The sequence below is a fragment of the Mastomys coucha genome, unplaced genomic scaffold (assembly GCF_008632895.1).
Source record: "Mastomys coucha isolate ucsf_1 unplaced genomic scaffold, UCSF_Mcou_1 pScaffold16, whole genome shotgun sequence".
NCBI lineage: Eukaryota > Metazoa > Chordata > Mammalia > Rodentia > Muridae > Mastomys > Mastomys coucha.
This window is the reverse complement of record NW_022196898.1, coordinates 92898319-92906899: the sequence shown is the minus strand read 5'-3', so window position 1 is coordinate 92906899 and position 8581 is coordinate 92898319.

The following is an 8581-nucleotide window of genomic DNA, read 5'->3' as shown; positions in this document are numbered from 1 at the left end:
TCTCTGTCTCTGTCTCTGTCTCTGTCTCTGTCTCTCTGTCTCTCTCTCTCTCTCTCTCTCTCTCTCTCCTTTCTGTGGATGCAGATGTAGATCCCTCAGCTTTTCCATCACCGTGTCTGCCTGTGTGTTGCCATGTTCCCTACCATGATAACAATGAATTAAAATCTCTGAAACCATAAGCAAGCCACAGTTAAATGCTTTCTTTATAAGGGTTGCCATGGTCATGGAGGGCATAGCAGTTACTCTTTTGGATCCTGTGAAAAATCCTGACACAAGCAGCATCAGGAAGAAGGCTTTATTTTGACTCATGGTTTGAGGGTGTATAGTTCATCTATCATGTGAGAAGTCATGGCAGCTGGAGGCTGCTGGGTGTGTGCATCTCCCATTATGAAGGCTGGCTCTGTGCATCTCCCATCACGAAGCAGGGACAGATGAATGCTAGTGCTACTGCTCAAAAGTTCCCAGGGCCATTAAAGGTTTTATGGGCTTCATGACTTTGAATCAAAATGGTACTGCTCATTTTTGAGAACCATTTGGTGAAATTGCTATAATTATACATTTCACGATGTCATCTCTCTAATGCCTACCGAGCACATGAATTATGATTATCTGAGTTGATACAAGTTCTCAGCATAAAATACATAATCTAATGCAAAAAAGTAATGTAAATTATTTAATTAATAATATTTTATGCTGGGCAGTGGTGCTGCTCACCTTTAATCTCAGCACTTGAGTGGCAGAGGTAGGCAGACCTCTGAGTTTGAGGTCAGTCTGGTCTACAGAATGAGTTTTAAGATAGACGAGGATACACAGAGTTTGAAAAACCAATAAAACAAAATAAAAAAAAAACCTAACCTCTTCTCCCCAACAAAACCATTTATGTTCATAACTTATTGAAATTATATTATTTTGGATATAATCGATAATATATTATTGAAACTAATTTTACCTGTTTCTCTGTGCTTATTTAAATGAGGCTATTAGAGAATTTGAAATTATATAAGTATTATATTTTAATTAGAAAGTGATACATTGAGATTTGCTGTTAAAATTCAAATTTAATTACACATAGTTAACACGAAATTGATACATGAGTTATCTAAACCTATTAGTTCAGTTATTTATTTGCTGCCCTATTAAGTAAGTATTTGGCTTTTTTCCCAATTCATTCTCCAAAGGATAGGTAGGTTTCGCTTTGGATCAAAGTTTGATAATTTCAGTGTCTTTTTCAAATCCTTCAGTGTCTAATTGTTGCTCTTAGGATCATGACTTGGAGTCTTATACTAACCCTGCAAATGCCCTCATCTCATGGCCCATGTGTTTTCTCCAGCCTCATTTCTACTTACTGAAGGATTGTGCCCATGGATGTGTTAGTTACTTTTCTGTTGCTGCAATAAAATACCATGACCAAGACATCTTAGAGAAGAAGGGGTTTATTTGGGTTTATGGTTTCAGAGGGGTAACGGTCTGTCATGGCAGAGACATGGCTGCAAGTAGCAGACATGGTAGCAGAAGCAGGAAGCTGAGGGCTTACATCCTGAGCCACAAGCTGGAAGCAGAAAGATCGCACTGGCATTGTCCTGAGGCTTTGAAACATACATATACACATGCACACACACCCACACACCCACACACCCACACAGCCCTCTTACTGAATCCAATTAGTGCACATGGATGTAGGGCTGAGCAGTGGAGAATGGGCAACCTACCAGCCTGTTCATGAAGGAAGCTGAGCGCCCTGTGAGCCTTCCTCCCATGTATGTGCAGTGTTGGGAGGTGGGAGGGACATGAAACCAGCGTGCTCAGCTAGAACAGTGAGTGGCTCTGACGCCACACCAAAAACGCTACACCAAAAACTATCAGTCCTTAGTTGGGCATGATGCTGTCTGTACTCTTTAATCCCAGCCCTCAGGAGACAGATAGGGCTGGATCTCTATGAGTTCAAGGGCAGCCTGAGCTATATAGTGAGACCTTGTCTCAAAATGAAACAAAACTGAAGGGAACAAAACAAGGACAACCATAAGACCAGTACTTTTAATTTTTCACTGATAACTATTAAACTAAAAACTTGAAGTGCCTACTCACTAAGTTTTCCCATTGTGTATTTTCATCATCGTAGGAAGACTTAAAAGAAATATATATTTTCTATTGTTTTTCTGCATGGAATTATGTAGTAAACTATTACGTTTATGTACATAGGCACATGCGTGCAAAGGTCAGAGGTCACCATTATGTGTCTCCTTCTATGGTTCTCCCCTTTATCATGAGTGCAAAGGTCAGAGGTCACCGTTGTGTGTCTCCCTCTATGGTTCTCCACTTTATCACAACTGCAAAGGTCAGAGGTCAACACTGTGTGTCTTCCTTTATGGTCATCCATTTTATTTTTGAGACAAGGTCTCTTACTGAAAACTGAGCACACTGATGAACTAGACTAGTTGGCCAGCGTGCCCCAGGACACTCCTGGCTCTGCCCACAGGGCCTGGGATTACAGGTGCACACCACCACGGCTCACTTTTTATTTATGTGTTGGGATCTGAACTCAGGTCCTTGTGCCTACATAGCCAGCATCTTGACTAAGCCATCTCTACAGCTCCTAACTGTGAATTTTTTTTGTTTTTGTTTTTCTTTGAGACAGAGTTTCTCCGTATAGCCCTGGCTGTCCTGGAACTCACTCTGTAGACCAGTCTGGCCTCGAACTCAGAAATCTGCCTGCCTCTGCCTCCCAAGTGCTGGGATCAAAGGTGTGCACCACCATCACCCGGCCTAACTGTGATTTTTTTTAAAAAAGTAATATTTTGACATCTGTATTACAAAATGGCTTAACTTTTGTAAATTGAAAATATCCAAGAGAAAAACTTGGATAGAACATAATAAAGTTCAAGTAAAGTGTTCCACCTCTTACTAGTAGTACCCCTATGTCAAAAGTACCCATTTTATGAAACTGGCTTTCCAGTGTTTGCTGCAGGACATGAGACATTTTCTTGCCTTTGAACTGTAAATTTTTCCTGAACCAGATACTTAATAAAATAAAATTAGTTTTTAATGTGTGGCTACTAAACTTTTTTTGTGGTTATATGTAGTCATAAGAATCCTGCTCCACAGTACAGTCGAGATAATAGGTCAGAATCCCCAGATGCCGCTTCTCTATGGAGGGGCTGTTTTCCTAGCTTGGCTCTGAACTAGTCCAGGCTCTGAATCCAAAACACACACATTGCCTAACATGTACCCAGGCTGAGGTGAAAGCAACTTCATTATACCTACCTCTTGCAGGCAATCGTTACCTAAGCCATGAGGAAAAGGTGAGACATTAAGGGGCTGCACACTACACACTGAAAACTTAGCCCAGATTTTTGAAACTATAAATGTTGCCTGCTTGACTGCAAGGGATGAACTCAACACATGGTATGAAGATTCACAAGGATCCTGCTGCAACGCCATGATCCAACTGCCCAAGGTTTTCTGTGCTACCACCATCTTTGTCTTCATTGTAGGCTTGTCAAGCAAGCATCAAGACCTGTTTGTTTTGTATAGAGAGAACCACATTTCTGTCTCCTTCCAGGTGAGGTAGGATTTGTAAAGACCTCGTGTAGGATCTTGTGCATGGAGGAGAACTTCGGTTTACCAACTCGGTGCTAGTTCTGCCTGGAGAGAGAGCATATTTGAGAGCTGCCAAGGCGGCTGAGTGGGGAAAAGTTCTTGCTACAAAAACCTAATCTCTGGAGTTAATGCCTGGAGTCCACAGAGGAAGGAGAAACCTGACTTCTGAAAGTTGTTCGACCATAGATGCATCATAGAGTGTGCGTAGACGCATCATAGAGTGTGCGTAGATGCATCATAGAGTGTGCATAGACGCATCATAGAGTGTGCGTAGACGCATCATAGAGTATGCGTACCCAATGCAGCACACAAATACGACACAAACCTAATAACAACAAAACGTTATTAAAGAGAAAGGAAATTCAAAAACTCCTCCCTTGTCATGTCTTTCAGGCTATAGGTTAATATGACTAAACTATTCTGTCCCTGGAAAGATGTGCTTACAGTGTATTTTGTAAATGTACAGATTTTCCTTTGGGCCAGTGGTTATGAGTTTATGTGTATAAGCATTTTAGCTTGGATATCCATGCTGTTTCTATGTAAGTACAAATAAAGCATAAGGAACTGAAGATGAAAAATGTATATAGACTGTTTTTATTTTTATTTTTTTTTAGATCCAAGTTGACTAAACTCCAGATGTACTGTCGCAAAGCAGTGCCATGGATTTATTCCCAAAAACCAAATGAAGAGAAAAACATACTGGAAGAAAAGTACTGCCTTAGAGCAGAGAACAACAATGTGAAAAATGGCTAGCTTCTTACCACAGAATTGGAGACTAAAAGACATCAGCAAACTCGGAGAAAAAATAATGATGGCAACTCTGAAAACGGGGCTGGAGAGACGGCTCAGTAGCTAGGGGCGCTGCTGATCTCCCAGAGGACCAGTTGTTTTTTTTCTTGGTATCCACATACAACTCACAAATGCCTATCACTGTCCCTTCAGCAGATCTAGTACCACCCCCTCCCTGGCCCTGGGCTCCACAGGCACCTGTGTAGAGGTGGCATACACTCTCACAGAGTCACACACATACATGAGTAAGAATAAAAGAAGTCTTAAAAAAACCTGAAGCCAAATTTTTAATAGAGAAAATACCTTTTATAAACAAATTACCATAAAATTACAATAAGTTGAAATCTTTTATTAGATTTATGAAATATACAGATGTATCATATATGTATCATACATGATAGCAATAATCAGTAAGGCTGACATGTGTCCTGCTAAAGTGTGTTAAGTATCAGTGTATGATTGGAGTACTCGAGGTTCGACTTGCTATTTTACTTGGAGACAGTCAATAGTCACTGAAAGCTGACTGTGGTCATTTAAAGCTTGATACTGTCATCCCTACTAGAACATGGACCTGAGGCCACTATTTATTTATTTTTATTACAGATAAAGAAACATCTGCTTCTAATTATTATGGAACTGCCTATACGAGGCCAAACGTACTGTTAAGAACAACTATAAAACTTGTACAGATATAAAAAAAAAAATAGATGTTTGGCAGATTCAGTGACGGCTCCGAGTAGCCAGGGTAAAGGATTAGTAGAGAAGGAAATAACTGAAGCGAGCTGGACTCCTTCCCTTCTTCCCTGGGGAAAGTGCTGAGCAGAGGGCACCCTGGAGCTCTTGGCAGCTAGTGAGGAGGGAGCAGGAAGCCAAGGAATGGAAGCTGGAGTTCAAGGCTGATGTAGGACCACAGAGTCCCAGGAGCCACCCTTAGCTTTCCACTGAAGCATGAAGGGAATCAAAAACAGGGAATTAAAAACTACAAGCAAGGAAAACTGGAGAAAGAATCAGTTCTCAGAAGGCCCAGCCATTGATGATGGCCAACTGTCAGAAGAAAGTTGACTTCCTCTTCGAGGGGTGATGGATTATCATTCACACGTTCTGCTGGGTTTTCATGTAGAGTCTGATCAAGGGATTGTTAGCCATGCCAGGAAACAAAAGACAAGGGCTGAAAACCAAAGGAAAACAAAAAAAAATATAGATTATTAAGATATGCAGGTATCATCTGTGATAACCAGTTACCGACTTTCAAACAGTTTTGATGAATAGGCCCAGCGATAGAAATGGAGGATTTCTCCAAGGTGTTGGAGTCTAAAAAAATGATGTAAATATTTTTAGACTTAAAAAAAAAATTGAACTGGAGAACTGGCTCAGTGTTTAATAGCACTGGCTGTTCTTCAAGGGGAGCCAGGTTCAATTCCCAGAACCCACATGGTGGCTCACCATTGTCTGCAAAAGATTAACTGGAATGATAAAAATGTTTTACCAATAAAAAGGAAAGCAAGAAAAGAAAGGAAAAAAATAAGTTAAAGGTAAGAGACAATAAAGCAATGTGGAGAGAGTGGGTGAAAATATGAAGATAACAGTGTATTAAATTACTGACCAGAACCTAAAATAATCAGATTTTAGTACAAAGTTTGTATGCTATAGTCCTACACAGTAGCGGGGGGGAAAAAAATCTCGGGAAGTAGAGGGAGAGAGAGATCTGGGAAGGAGAGGAGGGGGAGGGGAAAAGGGGAGCAGTTCAGATATGGCAAGAGGAGGGGGAGAAGGGCAGAGGGTCAGAAATTTGAAAGTAGGTGTGTAGCAGTGGGGGAGCTACTAGAAAGTCCCAGATGCCTGGGACCCAAGAGTTTCCCAGGACCCAACAGGGAGTATGTTAGACAAAATACCCAACGAAGGGGAGATAGAACCTGTAGAGACCATATCCAGTGGATAGGCACAGCCTCCAATTGAGGGATGGAGCCACCCACCCACCTCAAAAATGTTAATCCAGAATTCCTCTTGTCAAAAGGAAATGCAGCAACAAAGAGTGGAGCAGAGACTGAAGGAAAGGCCATCCAGAGACTGCCCAACCTAGGGATCCATCCCATCTGCAGACACTGTTGCTGATGCTAAGAAGCACTTGCTGACAGGAGCCTGGTATAGCTGTCCCCTGAGAGGCTCTGCCAGAGCCTGACCAATACAGATGCAGATGCATACAGCCAAACATTGGACTAAGCGCAGGTACCCCACTGGAGAAGTTAGGATAAGGGCTGAAGGTGCTGAAGGGGGTTTGCAACCCTATAGGAAGAACAACAGTATTAACCAACCAGACCCACCAAAGCTCCCAGGGACTAAACCACTAACCAAAGAGTTCACAAGGAGGGACCCATGGCTTCAGCTGGATATGTAGCAGAAAGCTTAAGATTAAAAAACAGACAAAAGTCTATCCATGTACTCATAATTTTTCCCTGGCAAGGGTAAGAAATCTGGAACACCAGCAACAGGCAAAAAAAACCGTCATCCAGGCAAGTACCACGGGACAGCAGTGGGAAAAGGGCCCTGGTAAGCCCTGTAACCGAAAGGCACAGGCAGGGTGTTGGGACTGGCTTGGCATGGGTATCACATGTCTTTATGTGCAGCCATATGAATCCATAGTGTGAAATCAGCCACGATAGGAATATTTGTTTAACAGAAAACAGCAAATGCTGACAGTGCTCTTGCCAATCATTTACCAGCAGGAAACCAGATTCGGTGAATGAGACTAATTATACACCCAACACCAAAATCTTAGAAAGCCGTAACCAAAACCCTAGAAAGCCGTAAACCGAAGGAGCAGAGGAAGACGTGCAGACAGAGCTGAGGTTTGTGCCCTCCTCCCAGCACTGACTGGATGAGCAGATGGCAGCCTTTCAATATGGGGGAGGAAACAAAATGACTTTCCAAATACCTGGAACAAGGAGCACACAGGTCTGGACTCAATGAGTTTCTCTCTTCAAGTTTAACTTCATTTCTCCGGTTTCATATCACAGTAAAAATCTGTGATATCTTACAATTTAGATGGCTCAGTAGCTAAGCGCATTTGCTGCTCTCGCAGAGGACCTGGGTTCAGTTCCTAGCACCCACATCTAGGTGGCTCACAACCATCTGTATCTCCAATTTCAGGGAATCCAATGCCTCCTCTGATCTCCCCAGACTCCTTCAGCTACATGGTGTACAGACACACACCCAGGCACATACATGTGCACATCAAACAAATATTTAAAGAATTAAAAGAATAAGAATGAGTTGGAAAGCAACTTCTTTTTTTTTTTTCGAGACAGGGTTTCTCTGTGTAGCCCTGGCTGTCCTGGAACTCACTCAGTAGACCAGGCTGGCCTCGAATTCAGAAATCCGCCTTCCTTTGCCTCCCAAGTGCTGGGATTAAAGGCATGCGCCACCACCGCCCGGCGGAAAGCAGCTTCTTAATTATTGATAGACATAGGCATATCTCATTTTAAAAGAATAGAATCTACATAAAAAAGATTTTCATTTACAAAGGAAATTTTATGGGTAGCCTGACTTCATGTTCAGCAGCATCAGCTTTCTAGCTGACCTCTACCATCCTAAAGGCATTTTCACCATGCCAATGAGAAAGTACTCACAAGAGGGGATCTGCTCTTTCTTCCCTGTACACAGATTTTTCATTAAGGGATTCAGTACAACTCTCTTCAGTGATAACCACTGACTGACTGAGTCTTTAATGATGAGGAAGGCAACAGCAGCAGTGGACATCATATATTACTTTGTATCAAGCTTTGCACTAACAGTTTCCTATGTCAAGTTATTGAATCCATCCATCAACCAAACGAGAGAAGTACTGTTATTATCTCCATTTAATAGTGGAGAAATGGAGACATGAACATGCAGTAGACTGAATCACACAGCTGGCCTTCGCCATGCTATTCACTGTCTTTCCACACATATAGACTGTACTTAGAGTAGTCTGTCTTGGATGTTTCAGCAACACAACTCAAAACCTTTGGTGTGCATCACTGTGTTCTTAGCATTTGGTACATACATTAATGCAGGAGGATAGTCCAAGGCCAGCCTTGGCTACATGAGTTTGAGGTCAGTATAGACTACAATGAGCTCCTGCTTGAAAACCAAAACAGAAAACAAAACCAAATAAATCAAATGGACCATATGAACCATAATGCATGTTACTTCTGCA